Here is an 18,952-nt window from a genome sequence, read left to right on the forward strand (position 1 = left end):
CCCGGAAAATCCCATGGACAGAGGAGCCTGGTGGGTGACAGTCCATGGGGTCGCAAAGATCAGGCACGACTTAGCGACTAAACCACCACCACATATAACAAAATTTACCGTTTTAATCATTTTTAAGTGTGCAGTTCAGCGGCTAAGTACATTCATATTCTCATGAACCATCACCACCATCCATCTCCAGACCTCTTTTCTTTCCCTGAGCTGAAAGCCTGTCCGCATTAAACACTAAGCCCCCACTCCCCCCAGCCCCTTTCTGTCGCTATGAATCTCTCCGGGCACCTCATAGAAGTGGGATCATACACCACTTGTTCTTTTGTGTCTGGGTTATTTCACATAGCATCATGTCTTCCATGTTGTAGCAGGAGTTAGAATTTCCTTCCTTTTTAAGACTGAATAACATTCCATTGTATGCATCGACCACATTTGGTTATCAGTTCATCCATCCATGGACACATGGATTGCACCCACCTTCTGGCTATTGTGAGTCCAAACCTGGGGCTTTTTTTTTCCATTTCTTTTATTAGAGTATAATTGCTTTACAGCGTTGTGTTAGTTTCTGCTGCACAACATCACAAGTCAGCCAATGTATACATATATCCCCTCCCTCATGAGCCTCCCTTCTACCCTCCACCTCCATTCCACCCGTCTAGGTCATTGCAAAACATCAAGCTGAGCTCCTTTTTGAGAGTCTAATGAGAAAAGTACGGGGGTAGGGGGTCTGACTAGGCTGTCAGCTTCCCAGTACATGCTCCCACCCTCCTTGGTCCATAATTAGCTCCAGACCCCTGAGCCCAGGCCCCTGGGCAAAGATGATCCTTCAAGAATGTCCTATGCCACCTGTACCTTCCTCTCTGAGCCACGCTGTCTTCCCTGCTCTTAGGCCCCAGTTTCTCCTCCAGACAAATCAGAGCGCAGCTTGCTGAGGACCTCAGCCCTCACTGGGACCAGCTGGGCTTCCCTGAGCTCTGACTCGCCAAGTGACCTTGGGCATGTCACTTCCCTTCTCTGAGCCCTCACCTGTCTTCTGTCAGAGAGACATGATAACCTGTGACTGCCACTCCCGTGGTCCCAGCTCCTTGGAAAAATGCCCTACATGACCATTCCCATCCTTGTCCTCCACTCTCTACTGCCAACCCTTTCCCCACTTTCATTCTACCCACAGGGGTTTTCTGAGTACTTGCTTTGGGTGGACTGGGGCTGCCCAGGAGAGGGGGCTTTGAGCTGCCTTGGAGGGATGACCAGAGTATCAGGCTGAGGCGAAGAGTTCAGTTGTCCAGAAGGAGGTACCCAGTGCCCCAGCATCATCTTATTTAATCCTGCCTAACCCCGTGAAGTGGATGATGTTCCTGCAAACTGGTGAACTGAGGCCTGGAGGGGTTGAAAGACTGGCTCAAAGACAGAGCTTAAATTTGAACTGGAGTCCATCTGTGCCAAAGCAAGTCTTCCCCACCGCATCTTGCTGCCTCCCACTAGCTTTGTTTGTTTGTTTCACCACCTCGTTTTATTTTATTTTTTGCAGGGTGGTGCCTGCCCCCACCGCCCCCACCACCCCCAAGCCTGCTGTTCCGTTCAGGGCTGTCGAGTGCCTCCCCCCTCCCCACCCTGTTGACACGGGGCTGTTGCTGGGCTGGTTTTGTTTTTGACCCAGTCAGCCTGGCAGGGAAGTGGCGGGCTGTGTGCAGAGCTTCCAGAAATAGCCCCAGGCTCCCCGCCAAAGATAGAAGAGCCAGACTGTGTGCGATGGGCTTGGACTGGTTAAGATGACTCAGTTCCCCGCACCCCAGCCACCCCCTCTTCTTCTTGCCCCCCCCCTCCAGCTCACCAGCCCTGCGCCTCACTCAGCCCGGGCCACCGGATGTGGCTTCACATCCCTGTGTCCCTAAGGTGGCCTTACTCCCAGGAGTGCCCAGAGGCTGCTAAGGGCTACCAGCTTCAGGATGCTGGCTTCGGTGGGTAACCCTGGGCTCAGAATCAGGGGTTCTTGTTTCCTCCCTGTGACTAATTTGCCCGGTTTGACCTTGACCAAGTCCCTTTGGACTGCAAGGATATCAAACTAGTCAATCCTAAAGGAAAGTAGTCCTGAATATTCATTGGAAGGACTGATGCTGAAGCTCCAATATTTTGGCCACCTGCTGCGAAGGTCTTTTCTTTTCATTAGAAAAGACCCTGATGCTGGGAAAGATTGAGAGCAGGAGAAGGGATCGACAGAGGATGAGATGATCGGATGGCATCACTGACTCAATGGACATGAGTTTGAGCAAGTTCTGGGAGATGGTGAAAGACAGATAGGCTTGGCATACTGCAGTCCATGGGGTCATAAAGAGTTGGACACAACTGAGCGACTGAACTGACTGAAGTCCCCATTAGCCTCTTGGCTGCAGTCTTCCAACAGAAGATGCGGAGAGGGCATCTGTCTGCCTGCCTCGTGTCATCATGCAGGCAGGGGTCCCAGCCGGTGGTCGGAAGGTTGGTGAGGACAATACTGATGAGTTACTTCTCTACTCCTGACTATTGTGAGTGTGAGGATACAGGTCAGAGGGAAGCCCTCCCTTAGCAGGGCTGTCTCAGCATTACCGTTGCCATCATCATGGTACTGATGGCAGCCGCTACTGTCCCTTGGGTGTTGTGTGCTGGGCACTTTACGTTCATTGTCTCTCTCTCATTTTTAAAGGCATTTAACAATTTTTTTGTTTATTTATTTATTTTTGGCTGCACTGGGTCTTCGTTGCTGTGCACGGGGGTTTTCTTTAGCTGTGGTGAGCAGGGGCTACTTTTCATTTTGGTGCTCAAGCTTCTTACTCCAGTGGCTTCTCTTGTTTCAGAGCATGGGCTCTAGAACACAGGCTTCTATAGTTGTGGTGCACAGGCTCAGTTGTTCCGGGGCCTGTGGAATCTTCTTGGAGCTGGGATCCAACCCGTGTCCCCTGCACTAGCATGCAGATTCTTAACCACTGGACCACCAGGGAAGTCCCCATTCATTGTCTCTTAATTTACCAAACCCCACCTCCGCTGGACTACCCTACGGGATGTCTATGACATTGGACCTACTTCTATAAACGAAGAACTGAGGCTCGGAGAGGGAGTAAATTGCCAAGACCCAGTGAAGGGTGGAGCCGCTATGGGAATCCTGGTCTGGCTTCAAAGCTGGGCTCTGCCTTTGATGTCTTACCCCCTCCTCCTGGGTAAGCTTGTCCCTGCTCTCGGCTTCCCTCTCCAGACTGTGAGACCAGTCTCTTGGGGCTGCCTAGAACCAGCAGCTTGAAGGTTCTGTCTGTGTTCACCCGGGGAACCTGGAATAGGACAGAGATCCACTAGGGCTTGGCCTCAAAAGAGAGCCTGGGGGCATAAGGGCATCTCTGGAACTGAAGATGCTGCCCTTTTAATATCACCCTTAGTTAGTTATTTATGGGAGCAGAGCTGATTTACAATGTCGTGTTAGTTTCTGGTGTACAGCAAAGTGATTCAGTCATACATATATGTACATATGTGTGTGTATGCGTGCTAAGTCACTCCAGTCGTGTCCAACTCTTTTCGACCTTATGGACTGTAGACCACAAGGCTCCTCTGTTCACAGGATTCTCTACTCAAGAAGAGTAGAGTGGGTTGCCATTTCCTACTTCAGGGGATCTTCCCAACCCAGAGATGGAACTTACGTCTCCTGCATTGGCAGGCAGGTTCTTTACTAGTGCCACCTGGGAAGCCCCGTATACATACATATATGTGTGTGTACATATATATTCTTTTTCATGTTTTTCCCCACTGTGGCCTATTACAAGATATTGAGTATAGTTACCTGTGCTATACAGTAGGACCTTGTTGACTATTTTTGCTACTCTCAAACTCGTAATGTATCCCTCTCCCACCCCCAACACCTCCTTTTATTTTACTTATTTTATTTTTTAAATTATTTCCTGTCTGTGCTTGGTCTTCCTTGCCATGGATGGGCTCTTCATTGTGGCACAGGGACTTTTAGTTGCCCCACAACATGTGGGATCTTAGTTCCCCAACCTGGGATCAAACCCAGTCCCCTGCATTGGAAGGCAGATTCCTAACCACTGGACCACCAGGGAGGTCCCCCCTTTTTATTCTGATCACTGAAGCAACTTCACAGAACATGTCGATCAGCATTCCCAAACAGCGGGCCCCGAGGGCTCCCTCCCCATCCTTGAAGCACCGAGAAGGCCGGATTGGGCCTGCGGCTCGGTTTGCCTCCGCGCCTGCGGCTGGTGTGATTATGTTTACATGCATCGTCGTGTGTTTCTGCGTGTGCGCCTTTGTTTTTGCTTGCTGACTGGTCTCCTTGTGAGTGTCCCCGGGGTCAGGGCCTGGCGGGTGTTGGGGGCAGGAGGCTTGTGACTCTGATCCGGACCTCGCCGGCTGCGGGATGAGCCAGGGCTGACAGTCAGTTGTTTCCCTGGTTTGAGATGAAAAACACTGACGTGCAGAACCGCAATTCCTTATCCTCAATTCCAAACTCCAGCAAGCTCTGAAAAGCAAACACTTTTTCATAACTCACTTGGCAGCAAACTCCCGCCTGAACCGAGGTGAAGCTATTTATAGTCCAAATGGGGCTATTTATAGCCCTTATGTATTCTGGGTTCACTTATTTCACTGCAGAAATGTCCACAGAGTTGATTATTGGATGCTGCTGAAATATGCAGCGTTACCATCTAACGTGTGGGGAGCTCTGAATTCTTAAATGTGTCTGGCCCCAAGGATAAACCTGCTTTTGTTCTGGTTACAATTAGCCCCTGCCCCAGCACCCTCAGTGTCCCTCCCAGTGGGTCTCTTTCCTGGAGCTAAAGTGGTGATGCCACCCACAGGGGCCTCCAGGACTCCACCCAGCACCACCAGCAGTGCCCAGGAGGTAGACATTTTTATGATCACCGTGGGTGATAGAACACATCCTTATTGCCAGGCATACTGTGGGCTTCTCTCTGCACGTATGTCTGACCCTTCTCTTTGGATGTATTATCACCATCCCCTCCCCTTTACAGATGAGTGAACTTTATATATCTTATCTAAAGACAGAAAAGAGAAAGTGCCAGGGCTCAGACTTGCTCTTCCATCTTGCTGCCTTTCTGGGAGGGAGTATGGGGACATAGCATACTGGATTTGTAGGCAAAGCACGTTGAATGGGGAGGAGGCAAGCAGATGGTTCCCAGGTGCGAATGGAGGGAAGAAGACAGATGCGAGCTGGGCCCTTCCCTGGGCAGGGAGGAGGGGAGCGAGCCAGGAGACGCTCTGTGCTGCAGGGCCTCCTTGGGGACCCACCACCCACCCCCTGCTGCAGTTCCTGCTTCTCAGATAGTCCTTTTGTACACGCACCTGTGCCATCTCCTTACCTTGCCTGTTCGCGGCAGCTGGCGGCTGCGAGCACTCAGAGCTCCTCGCCCCCGAGCCTCTTCTGCAGTGCTGTCTGAAGCTGCGGGCGCACAGGGAGCTGGCATCACTCTGCTCAAACCCCATCTGCCTGCCCTTCTTGGGGACCAGCTCTCCCTGTAACCTTCAGGAGCTCCCTTGCATATGGGAGCGTTGGCGGGCTCCGAAGTCCCCGAGTGCATGCTCCCTGATGTGCAAGCTCTTCCCCACACATCTCCCACCATCCTGTAGCAACCCAGGGATCCCCTCGCCACCTGCCTGCCGTGGCAGTCCTGCTAGAGAGCCTTTGCTTGACCTCTTGCCCACCAAGAGTGTCTCCCACCCCCGCCCCACCCCTGGCCAAGCCACACCTGCCCCACGTCATAGTGCAGGGAGAGAGCGAATCCCAGGAGGGCAGCCGTTTCCTGATCTGCAGAGTGGGCTCTAAGCAGTTGCCTGCCCTGAGCTGTCCGTGAACAGGCTTTAGGGCAGGTGCCTGAGATAGTATGTACTTTGGCATGAGCTCCACTAGCAGGGCTTGCTTCTTTCCTACCTAATGGGGTCAAGAAAGTTCCTCTGTGCGGCCATGGACTTGAAAGCAACTGTGGCCCCTTGTGGAGAGCTTAGGGTTGAGAGGCTAGGGCTATGCCCTGGCTCCCTAGAAGGAGAGGAGGGAGGGATGGATAGACGGATGGACGCGCGTGTGTGTGGATGTATGGGTGGATGTGTGCACGCATGCTTGATAGCTGATGGACGCATGGATGGATACATGAATGCATGTGTGGATGGATGAGTGGATAGATAGGTAGGTGACAGATGAATAGATGCATTGAAGATTGATGCATTGATGGGTGGATAAACAGATCAATTCCTTGCCCCTCTCTGGGCCTTATTTTTTTGCTGGCTACACTGCATGGCATATGGGATCTTAGTTCCTCAACCAGGGGTCAAACCCTAGTCCCCTGCAGTGGAAGCACAGAGTCTTAACCGTTGGATTGAGAGGGGAGTCCTCTCTGGGTCTTAAGGTCCCATCTATACAATGATGAGGTTAGGTAACACGTTCCTCTTCAGTGTCTGAGTTCTGTGATCCCATTGGTGTCAACCTAGCACCCTTAAAGATCCCTGCACTACCCCAGACCCCTGTAAGGAGCACCACATCTGTACCCTGGGCTCTGGAAACTTTTCTCAGTTGTACTTTCCACCACCCATCTGGTATTCCCTGTGGTGACCTCAACCCCAGCCTTCATCCTCTCCCTGAGTGTATACTGTGGACTCTGCAAGTCTATTCGACCACTCTAGTTGGAGGTGCACTTGTGTTTTCTTCTGACTTATATATATATATATATGTAACAAAACCATTTGTTTATCTGTGGTAGGGGATTGTATGTCCATTCAGGTGAAACCATTAAGTGAACAGTGGGTGAAAGCATTGTTACGTAGAAGAGAGCGACCCTGCCCTTGGAGTTGGGCAGCATTGTGGTAGCATCAGGAGCATCCACAGGAGAGGCTACGTGGTTTCTGGTTCTTGGAGGACTCAGACTTTTGTGGGGAAAATGAGATCTCGAAGCAGCCCAGATGTGAAAAACACACGTCCTTCATGCAGAGAGCTTGGTGGAGGGAAGGGGCACTGGTTGAGGAGGCTTGGGCTAGTGATGGTTTTATCAACAAGGTGGGGCTCAGCTCTATAGGCTGGGCATCCCCAGACCATCTGGGGACCTCCATGTATGAGGTTGCTCCATCGCTAGTTTATCCAAGCCCTTGAGTGCCAGGATACGGAGCTCAAGTGTTCTCTGGTGAATAAAGGTGAATTTTTAAAATTTTTGTTTAATGATTGATTTATTGGCTGGGGGTCATTGTTGCTGCTCAAGGGCTTTCTCCAGTTGCGGCGAGCAGGGGCTACTCTCTAGCTGTGGTGCTCGGGCTTCTCACTGCGGTGGCTTCTGTCATTGCAGAGCACAGGATCTAGGCATGTGGGCTCAGTAGTTGTGGTACACAGGCTAAGTTGCCCGAGGCTTGTGGGATTTTCCCGGATCAGGGATTGAACCCGTGTCCCCTGCATTGGCAGGCAGACTCTTAACCACTGGACAGCCAGGGAAGTCCTAAAGGTGAATTCTTGACAATTGTAAGCAGGAAGGTGACACAGTCAGTCCCCCTCTCTTACAGTGTGCTGTGGGAAACAAACAAACAAACACAGGGTAACATAGAAAATGCGCCCATGGTTGGTGCTCTGAGCCCTGGGGACCTAAGAGCTGGGATGCTGGCTCAGCAAAAATGGGGTGGCTGCCAAGGCATACTGGATAAAGGAGGGTGTGACTTTATTTTTTCCTAAAAAATTTTCTGGAGATGAAATTCATATAACATTAAAAACAAAAAAGAACTAACCATGTTAGGGTGAACAATTTAGTGGCATTTAAGATGGCTCAACAGGTAAAGAATCCACCTGCAATGCAGGAGACACAGGAGACACGAGTTTGATCCCTGGGTTGGGAAGATCCCCTGGAGGAGGAAATGGCAACCCACTCTCAGTTCAGTTCAGTTCAGTCTCTTGAGTCGTGTCCGACTCTTTGCGACCCCATAAATTGCAGCACGCCAGGCCTCCCTGTCCATCACCAACTCCCGGAGTTCACTCAAACCCACATCCATCGAGTCGGTGATGCCATCCAGCCATCTCATCCTTTGTCGTTCCCTTTTCCTCCTGCCCCGAATCCCTCCCAGCATCAGAGTCTTTTCCAATGAGTCAAATCTTCGCATGAGGTAGCCAAAGTACTGGAGTTTCAGCTTTAGCATCATTCCTTCCAAAGAACACCCAGGACTGATCTCCTTCAGAATGGACTGGTTGGATCTCCTTGCAGTCCAAGGGACTCTCAAGAGTCTTCTCCAAAACCACAGTTCAAAAGCATCAATTCTTTGGTGCTCAGCTTTCTTCACAGTCCAACTCTCACATCCATACGTGACCAATGGAAAAACCATAACCTTGACTAGACGGACCTTTGTTGGCAAAGTAATGTCTCTGCTTTTCAATATGCTATCTAGGTTGGTCATAACTTTCCTTTCAAGGAGTAAGCATAGTAGTATTCTTGTCTGAAAAATCCTATGGACAGTCCATGGGGTCACAAAGAGTTGACCACGACTGAGCAACTGAACATACACACAATACATTCATGGTATTGAGAACATTACCACTTCTTTCTAGTTTCAGAACATTTCTGTCACTCCCCAGAGGAAACCTCATATCTCCCGCAGCCCCTGACACCCACCAACCTGCTTTCCTTCTCTAGGGATTTGCCAGTTCGGATGTTTCCTATCAGTGAAATCACACGTACATCAGATGCTGGGGGCCATTCAGCCTGACTTTTCTGTTCTGGTTTGTCCCCCTGTGTCCTAAGCTCACCCTGTACTTTCTGCTCTGTGGCCCTCAGGCCAGCCCTAGGTCCAGCCTGGCTATAGCTCCCAGCCTCACACTGGTCCAGGAAGGACGTTCAGATACATTCTGTAAAGAACAGATCAGTGAGGCGCAAGCTGAACCTGCGGGAGAAGCAGGCCCGGCACCTGCTGGGGCATTAATTGTGTGTGTGGCTGTGTGTGGAAAGACTGGGGTGAGCCTGGGCCAGTGCCCCCACAGCTGAGAGCACAGACCCAGCTCCCGAAGACACAGTGGTGGAGAGTCAGAAACTCTGCCTTCTGCCCAGAAGGTTTCACTCAGGGTCCCTCTAGGGCACTTTGTAAATATTTATAGGATGAGGAGACCAGTGGTAGTGGTCTCAGGAACACTTGCATACTCAGAAACATTCCTTCCCAACCTTCTCTGGGCCCACCCTCTGTTTAGATCCTTGACCAGGACTCAGGCTAAGGGCCCCCCATGTAAGCTGCCCACCAGTGTAAGGGGGCAGGGGCTAGTCCAGGGGGAGGTGGCCTGTCTACTGGCTCCTGTCCAGACTGCCTCCTGGAAGATCCCCCAGAAGTGACCCCAAGCCTCCAGCGCCTCTCTCTGACTTTCCCGAAACATGGGCTCTGTGTATCCTGCCACGTGCTGGGGATTGGTCTTCTTCTTCCCAGGGACCACCACGCCAGGAGGTGGTCCCTGAGCATCTTTGCAGCTCTATAGTGGTACCCAAGACTCAGGACACGCCAGAGTCCTGCCCTGGAGCCTTCTGGTCTGGGGCCAGGCAGTGGGAATGGGCTGTGTGAGGGCTGGAGGCGAGGTGCTCCCTGAGAATCCCGGGGCACCCAGCTTCGATCTAGCGGGGTGCTGGCAAGGCGCGTGCCCGATTAAGTTTTAAAGGACACTTTGGGAGTTTGCCAGGGAGACCAGGTGGGGAAGGGCTTTTCGACAGAAGGACAAGCAAGTGTGAATCTCAGCACATGCTTCAGGCAAAGTGAGGGAGCTCCCGCCGCGCGCCAGACACTGGAGAACCGGTGAGCCCGTGAACGCTGCCCTTGATGGGGACGCGAGGTGCGAAGCGGCCCGCAGCGCGGCTCCAGGCGGCCAAAAGGTGGGCATGTCCCAGACGGCGGGGGCGGAGCCTAGGGCCTTGAGTGCCGTTCGGGGGCGGGGCTCTGACCCTGGCGGGCGCTGCAAAATTCTCAAACGCGGTGTGTCTGTTGGCTTCTAGAGGGAAGATTTTGGAAATGAGGTTGAAATCCAAACTGGAAGCTTGGAGGCCAACGAGGAAGCTGTTCTGCCCCCCAGGGAGGGCTGACAAGGCCTGGAACCGAGGTCGGGAGGAATGGGGACCGCAAGTGGGGCGAATTCGACATTCTGTTCTGCCTAGCGATGGGCAGTCCACGGGGAGGGTCTTCAGGTGGCGCTTAGGGCCTGGGATGCATGCCGGTCCTTGACAGTTGAGAGATTTTGGCTGAACTGCCTGATCTTGTCCGGCCTTGCTTTAATCTTCTGCAAAATGCCCCACAGGAAGGAATGAGGAACACTGGTTCATAACTACTTGGAAAAGTAAGCTCGGGGAATGAACCTTGGTTTAGTTTTTGCAGGCTGGACAGGAAAATCGCCTCCAGGCTCATAGCCCAGCTGCCACCAAAGGTCACAGCCGAATCTCTAGATCCCCGGGACATGTGTGGTCAAAGGCCCCGCTCCACCTCCCTGACCACCCCCTCCCTCCAGGGCAGGGTCAGCTGCTCCTGGTTCCCCTGCCTTGGTCCAAGGCCTTGCCTGCACCTCCTCCTCCGCGGTTAATAATTCAGGACAAGACAGATGGCTCCGCCTCCTGCTCTCCCTGGACTTGTTCCTCACTTGGGGTGGGCGTCAGTGGTTGGGGAACCCTGGAGGCTCCCTGCAATTAGCCAGGCGTCCAAGTGTCTGAGTTCTCACCACCAGTGCCCACAGCTTCCACAGGCCCCAGGACGCCCCAACTTCAGAGTCTGTAGGCCCATCGCCTGTGGAAATAGAGTCCTTTATTTAAAAAAAAAAAAAAAATGGCTGCTCTGGGTCTTAGTTGTGGCAAGCAGGTTCTTTGATCTTTAGTTGGGGCATACAGGATCTAGTTCCCTGACCAGGGATTGATCCTGGGCCCTATGCATTGGGAGCTCGGAGTCTTGGCCACTGGACCACTAGAGAAATCCCTGGAGAGAGTCTTAAGAACCACTGGTCCTGCCTTCTGCCCACCCCTGTTTTCATTCGGGTCTGTGTAGGGCACTTTGTAAATATTTATAGGATGAGAACAGTGGTATGAACATTCCTTCCTTTGCTCTTCTCAAAGTCTCTGTTAGAAAGGGATACACATACATATACACACTTACTGCATTTGGAATCTGAGGCCTTAGAGCTCCCCAACTTGCCCAAAGCAAATGATGACTTCAGTCTATACCCACTTGGTCCCCATTCACAGCCAAGGGCTAGACCTCAGTGAACAATGAATTCCCAGGACTACAAAGCCCTAAAGAGGAAACTTTAAGGTATGTTCCTTGATGGTTGTTGGCCTCATTCTTAATGGAATCCTGTGACTCCCCAGTTGGCCCAGGTTGTGGACCATCACCCCAATGCCCAAGGGCAGGGACAGGATCCAGTGTTACACAGGGACAGGAGAGTGCAAAAAGACTGTGAGCGTTTCTCACCCAACCCAGGAGGACTTTCTGGAAGAGGAGGGCAGGGCAGTTCAATTCTTTCATGCTTCCAGTCTAGCAGAACGAGGCAGCAGTCTGGGCCCGGGCTTCCTGGTGTTGGCAGGAGCTGCTGACACAGTGAACCCAACCCCGGCCCACGAAGCCAAGTAACCGCGGTGGTGCTGTCCCCACATCTGTCTGCTCAGGTGAAGCCCTCTCGGTGAGAAGCCAGCACGGAACACTCTGGGACAGCTCCAAATAGAAGAGGAGTTTGTCTCCCAGGCAACGTGAGCATAAGCTATCAGCCTACGCTCTTCCACTGGGGTACCTGGCATCGCCTAAGAGCTCCCAGAGTTCAGGTATTCGCTCTGCTTCCCAGATGAGTAAACTGAGGCCAGGGCTACGTGACAAGTACAGGTCAGCAAGCTCAGCCTGACGTTCCTTCCACTGACCCTCTGCTCCTACCCAGGGACCTTAGAACTGACTCAAGGATGCTCAACGGGCTTTGGGACTGGGCAGTGTTCCAGGAACCTGTGGACCCAGGAGCAGAGAGAGGTTAGCGCCACAGAGAAGAACCCCAGAGAGAGGCAGGGGCCTGAAACAATGGCCAGTGTGGGTGTGAACATACAATTTAAAAATGCTGCTTCCTAACTACCTTCTCTCTACTTCTTTTTTCCTCAAGGTGTTTTATTTTTGTTTATTATTTGTGGCTGCACTAGGACTTTGAGCAAACTCCGGGAGACAGTGAAAGACAGAGACTCTGTCTGGCATGCTATAGTCCATGGGGTCGCAAAGAGTCAAGCACAACTGAGCAGCTGAACAACACGGTCTTTGTTGCAGCACAAGGGCTCAGTAGTTGCAGTGTGTTGGCTTCTCTAGTTGCCCCAGGGCATGGGGGATCTAGTTCCCCAACCAGGGATCGAACCCATGTCCCCTGCATTGGGAGACCGATTCTCAACCACCGGACCACCAGGGAAGACCCTTTCTGCTTCTTCTAATCTTGCTTTCACACAGTTTCCAGTAATATCTTACAAGTGTGCGTGTCTATGTTTAAACTGTCATATCAATATATGGAGGAGACTTTTGTAGACAGGGCTCTTGGAGGCAGGGGGGGGCAGTGCTGGTTCCCCCTGCCCTCTCTGCTTCTGCTGGGGAGGGATGCAAGATGAAGATGGCTTAGGGGTCTGGGAAGACAGAATTCTTAGGGTCTCGTGAAAGGATTCATCTGGTTTTGAAGTTGATCCAAAGATCCCGTAGCCCAAGCTCCCCTCAGAGTGGTCCAGAAACCTGTGACTCTGAGCAGAGTCTTCTGACGTGTGATTAATTTACAAACAGGCATGCAGGGTGGGGGAGTGTGTGCACAGGAGCCCGCTGTTCCTGCAAAGCTGAGTCAAGATCTTACCGAGATGCGTTTTATTTTGGTCCCCGGTGTTGTGTCTGTTTAGCACCAAGCCCGAGCGGCGCTGGACACACCGGGCAGGTCCAGCTGGTGGTGTTACCACCTCCTGGGGGTGGGAAGAAGGCTTTGAGGTAGTTCGGCAGGTGGAACTAGATTTGTTAGAAGCCCCGAGCAACTCCCCAGACTCACAGAGAGTGCTCAGGCTTCACAGATAATATCTACGTGTGATGTAAGGGAGGCGGATGTCCCGTCATCTGCTTCACCCTTTCCCCGACCAGATCAACTCTCCATTGCATGGACAAAAACAGCAGTGTGAGAGAGTTCAGAATAACTGAACATGTAAGCTGATTTGGATTTTTTTGTTTTTTTCATCGTTTTTTGACCTCAGGGCAGGGTGAAATTTATCTCTATGCCCTTTAGGAGAAAGAGATTTGCTCAACAAGTGAAAAACATGCAAAAGATCAAAAGAAGATATTATCCTATATTAGTCAGGACTTGTCTGGTTGTGAGTAACAGAAGTCCAGCTCCAGCCAGCTCCAGTAAAAAGGGACCTACATGGATGCTCACGTCACCATGGGAGGGAGAATGGGGCAGCCGGCATCGGCAACGGCTGGAGTTGCATATCCAGATGCCCCCGGGGACTAGGGCTCAGCTCTGGTGAGGCCCAAGTGCCAGATCCCTTGTCCCAGACTGGCTACATGGAGAGGATATAGCTGTCGACAGCCTCCGTGCCTTTGTCATCACTGAAGGACTGTGTTCCCTTTGTCCTCTCGTTTTTAAAAAATCCTTGGAAGTTTAAGCAGGGGCAAGATCATTGTTTGCAGACTGAGGGCATCCCATAGCCCTCTCTTCTTGCTCCACATCTTTCCGTGTGATAGAAAAGATACTAGTAAATATTCATGTAGGGCTTCCCGGGTGGTACAGTGGTAAAGAACCTGCCTGCACATGCAGGAGACGCAAGAGACACGGGCTCTATTCCTGGGTTGGGAACACTCCCCTGAAGTAGGAAATGGCAACCCATTCCAGTGTTCTTGCCTGAAAAATTCCATGGACAGACAACCTGGTGGGGTATACAGTCTACGGGGTCACAAAGAGTCGGACACGACTAAGCGCGCACACACGCAAATATCCATGTAGGCAAAGAGACGCCTTTAGTGAAGAACAAACCATGAGGGAGTCCCGAAAGATGGAGTGAAAATGGGATTCAATCGAAAAAGGAAACAGTGGCCTGTACTGTTTCCAGGAGGTAGAGAGGTTCTCAGTGTGCTCTGAGCCTAGCTGTGAGTGATGAGCAGGAAGGGGTTCTGGAATGACCCCCACAGTTTGGGGGATCAGTGAGGAGCTAGAATGAATACAGCTATTGTTTCTTTTCTTGTTGGAGAAGGAGAGGTAGACTTTTTTTTTTAATTTAAAGTTTCTCTTTTAAAAGTTGTATTTATTTAATTTTTTGGCTGTGGTGGGTCTTCGTTACTGTGCACGGGCTTTCTCTAGTTGCTGTGAGTCGGGCTTACTCTTCATTGCAGTGCACGGACTTCTCATTGCAGTGGCTTCTCTTGTTGCGGAAAACAGGCTCTAGGGTTCGCCGGCTTCCGTAGTTGTGGCACACGGGCTTAGTTGCCCCAAGGCATGTGGAATCTTCCCTGACCTTTGTCCTTTGCATTGGCAGGCAGATTCTTAACCACTGGACCACCAGGGAAGGCCAAGATAGATTCATTTTAATCTAAGCACCCTAGAGAGTTATATGTTTAAGTACATGTGTTTAAATATTGAAAGATGGTCACTGGAACAAGAGTCATTAAACTTTGGCCTGCAGTTGAGATCAAGCGCACCGTCTTTTGACCTTATTTGGAAATAGAGTCTTTGCAGATGTAATCAAGTGAAGATGTGGTCCTACTGGAGTAGGATGGACCTTAAGTCCAGTGACTGGTTTCCTTATAAGAAAGCCCTGTGAAGATGCAGGGACCCAGAGACACAGGGAGAAGGCTGTGTGATGACAGAGGAAGCATTCCAGTGATGCAGCTACAAGCCAAGGAATGCCAAGGATTGCCAGCAACTTCCAGATGTCGGGAGACAGGCATGGGACAAGGAGCCAATCTCAGTGACACCTTAATATCGGACCTCTGGTCTCCAAAACTGTGAGAGAATACATTTACGTTGCTGAAAGCCACCCAGTTTGTGACAGCAGCCCCCAGAAACAAATAGACTTACTAGCTATTTGGGCGGAAGAGTAGAAGAATGAGAAAGAGGAACTCAAACTTCCTAGTAGTTCAGATTGACCACTAGGCACTTCCCTGGTGGTTCAGTGGTTAAGACTTTACCTTCTAATGCAGGGGACAGAGGTTCAGTCTCTGGTCGGGGAACTAAGATCCCATATGCTGCAGGGCAACTAAACCTACACTGCAACCACTGAGCCCAAGTGCCACAACTGGAAGGAAGCCTGAGTGCTGCGCCTAAGACCTAATGCAGCCATAAATAAATGACACTGTTACTCGCTCAGTTGAGTCTGACTCTTTCTGACCCCATGGGCTGTAGTCTGCCAGGCTCCTCTGTCCATGGAAGTCTCCAGGCCAGAATACTGGAGTAGGTTTTCTTCCCCTTCTCCAGGGGATCGTCCTGACCCAGGGATCGAACCCAGATTTCCTACATTGCAGGCAGATTCTTTACCATCTGAACTACCAGGGAAGTCCATGTATAAATAAATAAATACTTTTTTTTTTAAAGTATTGCTTAAAGAAGCAAAAATATCCCCCCAACAAACAAAAAATACATACACACACAAAACAAACCACTAGCTGGTGATTTAAGGTGAGAGCTCAGGTGAGTTCAGGGTCGCAACCAGGCATTTGATGAAGCAAATGTAAATTCTCTCAAGAAAAATAGACCCTTGTTCTCAGTCTCAGAAGATTTCTGCCAAGAACCTCCACAGAAAATGATCAGTTCATAGTTAAGAGTAACTGAGCCCAGAGGAGAGGAGGTGCTGTGAGCCAGAGGCAGCCCGGACGGTCTGCGGCACAAACAGCCCCTCAGTACTGCAGACACACCAGTATTTAGGACTAGACCTTAAACTGACTACATTTGATGCATTTAAATAAATAAAAGGCATGGTTGAAAATATGTGCAGGGGATAAAAAGCTGTACAGAAATGAAGCAGTGAATTCCCTGGTGTTTCAGTAGGACTCTGCGATTTTACTGCTGAAGGCACAGGTTCAATCCGTAGTCAGGGAACTAGGATCCTGCATGCTGTGCAGCACAGCCAAAAAATAAAAGCAGCAGCAGATCTGGAAAAGAATCAAACAGAACTTCACTAGGAGAGTAGTCATAGCTGAAAAAGGGATTAATGACTGGAAGCCAGATGTGAGGAAACTGTAGAGGAGATAAGACACGCAGAGGAGGAGAATACCTAACATTTATCTAGTCAGAGTTCCAGGAAGAGGAGAGGACTATAAGCCAGAGTTCATATTTGAAGAGAGAGCTGCTGAACACTTTCCAGAACTGATCAGAGGCAGAGGTAGGAATGGAGAGTGATTTGGAGAGAAAGGAGAAAATGCTGGAGAAGAACGTGAATCTCAGCTCATAGAAGATGGTTAATTTCTTCTCTTAGGTCCTGGGCTTCAGTCCCTGAGAACTGAGGAGTCCTTATGCTAGGGCAAGTGTTAGTGAGATGTGGGCCTTGAGACTAGTGAAGACATTCCTCCAAATCAGGCAGGGCCCTTTCCCTGTACTGCCCAACTCAAGGGAGTGCTAATCCAATGGTAGTCCATGAGCATGTCACTGCTTAGACTTGGGCAGTGAACAGCCTATGCAACTGAACTAGGCAACCCAGCTACAGCTGATGCTTTCTCTTCCCAAGTGTGGACCCAGGTTGTTGTTCAGTCACTAAGTCGTGTGCGTTTCTTTGTGACCCCATGGACTGTATGTAATCCAGGTTCTTCTGTCCTCCACTGTCTCCCAGAATTTGCTCAAAATCATGTCCATTGAGTCGGTGATGCTATCTCACCATCTATCCTCTGCCACCCTCTTCTCCGCCTGCCCGCAATCTTTCCCAGCATCAGGGTCTTTTTCAATGATTCGGCTCTACACATCAGATGGCCAAAGTACTAGGACTTCAGCAACAGTCCTTCCGATGAGTATTCAGGGTTGATTTCCTTTAGGGTCGACTGGTTTGATCTCCTTGCAGTCCATGGGGCTTTCGAGAGTCTTCTCCAACACCACAGTTTGAAAACATCAGTTCTTCGGTGCTTAGCTTTCTTTATGATTCAACTCTCACATCTGCACATGACTACTGGAAAACCATAGCTTTGACTGTATGGACCTTTGTCGGCCAAAAGCATATGTCTCTGCTTTTTAACACACTGTCTAGGTTTGTCGTAGCTTTCCTTTCAAGGAGTAAGTGCCTTTTAATTTCATGGCTGCAATCACCATCCAGTTATTTTGGAGCCCAGGAAAATAAAATCTGTCATTGCTTCCATTTTTTCCCTTTCTATTTGCCTTGAAATTATGGCACCAGATGCCATGATCTTTAGTTTGTTTTTTTTAATGTTGAGTTTCAAGCCAGCTTTCTTACTCTCCTCTTTCACCTTCATCAAGAGGCTCTTTAGTTCTTCACTTTCTGCCATCAGAGTGGTATTACGTGCATTTCTGAGGTTGTTGATATTTCTTCTGGTGATCTTGATTCCAGCTTGTGATTCATCAAGCCCTGCATTTCACATGATGTACTCTGCATATAAGTTAAATAAACAGGGTGACAATATACAGCCTTGAACTCCTCCGATTTTGGACCAGTCCATTGTTCCATATTTGGTTCTAACTGTTGCTTCTTGACCTGCATACAGGTTTCTCAAGAGACAGGTAAGGTGATGTGGCATTTCCATCTCTTTAAGAATTTTCCGCAGTTTGTTGTTGTCCACAGTCAAAGGTTTTAGTGTAGCCAATGAAGCAGAAATAGGTGTTCTTCTGGACTTTCCTAATTTCACCAGTTTGTGTGTGTGTGTGTTTTCTTTCTTTCCCTTCTCCCTTCCTGGAGAGGAATGACATCTATCATCAGCAGGAGGATTTTATGGGGCGATGAAGGGAAACTGACAGCTGTGAAGAAGAGCCAGTTACCTGGGAAACTTTCCAGGAAGGTTGTGTTCCCTGGCAGTCCTGGGAGGCCTGGCTCTAAAGGTCACAGCACTCACGTGGTGAGGTGGAGCACGACCTGGCCAAAGTCGTACAGAGCTTTGCATGTGCACTCACGTGGGCAATTCCCCCTGGGGACACTGCTGGGCCTTCTGGCTCAGCATCCAGCTCACCCTGCCTGCTCCCTTCTGAGTCGGGTCTTCGGACCCAATTGCTGAAACCTGCGGCACCTGGCCCCTTGCTTACCCAAGGGCACAGTAGAGCAAGCTCTGGGTCACAGGCCAGGAAAGAGCAATTCCAGGGGGATTCTCTGCCCGTAACTCGCTGTGTGGCCTCACTGAATGACTCAGCCCTTCTGGGCTTTTGTCTTCCTGCCTTGCTCAGGCTGCTTCTGAGCATTGACTTTCTGAGCATGATGAACTGTAATATACCGTGCACATCCGAGAGGGGGTGGCAGCCTCTCTAGAGGCATTAGGGCTGCCAGGCTTTGCCATATCTCCTTCAGGGCCATGCTGGTCGCTCCCAAGCCCACCCCCATTGGAGGAGGGGCCACTACAGCCCCAGATGCTGCTGTGTACCCCAGGCTGCGGATAACAACACGCAGCTCTCTCTCCGCCTGTCTGAGGTCTATACTCCTGTGCACACTGTTGGGGGGAGGCAAGTCTGGCTCTGTGAACAGTCTGAGTCACAGACGCTGTCAAGAAAGCCGGTGTGTTCTTCCAGGGACGTGACAGGGAGGGTACACTATTCTTGGAGAATCCTTTGGTTGCTCTCAGGAACAGCTAAGGGAGCAGTTCGTAATTAGCACTTTGGCTGCTGAGCAATGTTATCTGCCTGTCGCGGGGCTGCGTGAATGTTTGCCGGGCAAGCCTTCCTGAGTACCCACTAAGCGCGAGGCCCCTGCTCCCTGGCACCTGCCGAGAATGACAAGATGAACAGGGTGAATTTGCTCTCGTTGCATCATCCCCAGTGCTCTTCTACCCATCAGCAAGACAGGTGAGGCCCCAG

At 50.6% G+C, this 18,952-nt stretch overlaps 1 protein-coding gene across 24 annotated transcripts in view; it reads left to right on the forward strand.

The window, feature by feature from the left end:
- Window positions 1-18,952, forward strand: part of PITPNM2 (phosphatidylinositol transfer protein membrane associated 2) — a 159,953-nt gene that overhangs the window by 83,231 nt on the left and 57,770 nt on the right. Inside the window, exon 1 of one of the 24 annotated variants that reach the window (XM_070769436.1) lies at window positions 1,968-18,940. The exons of the other annotated variants lie outside the window; for them this stretch is intronic. The gene's annotated coding sequence lies outside the window, so the exon portion shown is untranslated. Of the gene's footprint in view, window positions 1-1,967; window positions 18,941-18,952 lie in introns of those variants that run through there. 24 annotated transcript variants of the gene reach the window in all.

This window comes from Bos indicus, chromosome 17 (assembly GCF_029378745.1).
Source record: "Bos indicus isolate NIAB-ARS_2022 breed Sahiwal x Tharparkar chromosome 17, NIAB-ARS_B.indTharparkar_mat_pri_1.0, whole genome shotgun sequence".
NCBI lineage: Eukaryota > Metazoa > Chordata > Mammalia > Artiodactyla > Bovidae > Bos > Bos indicus.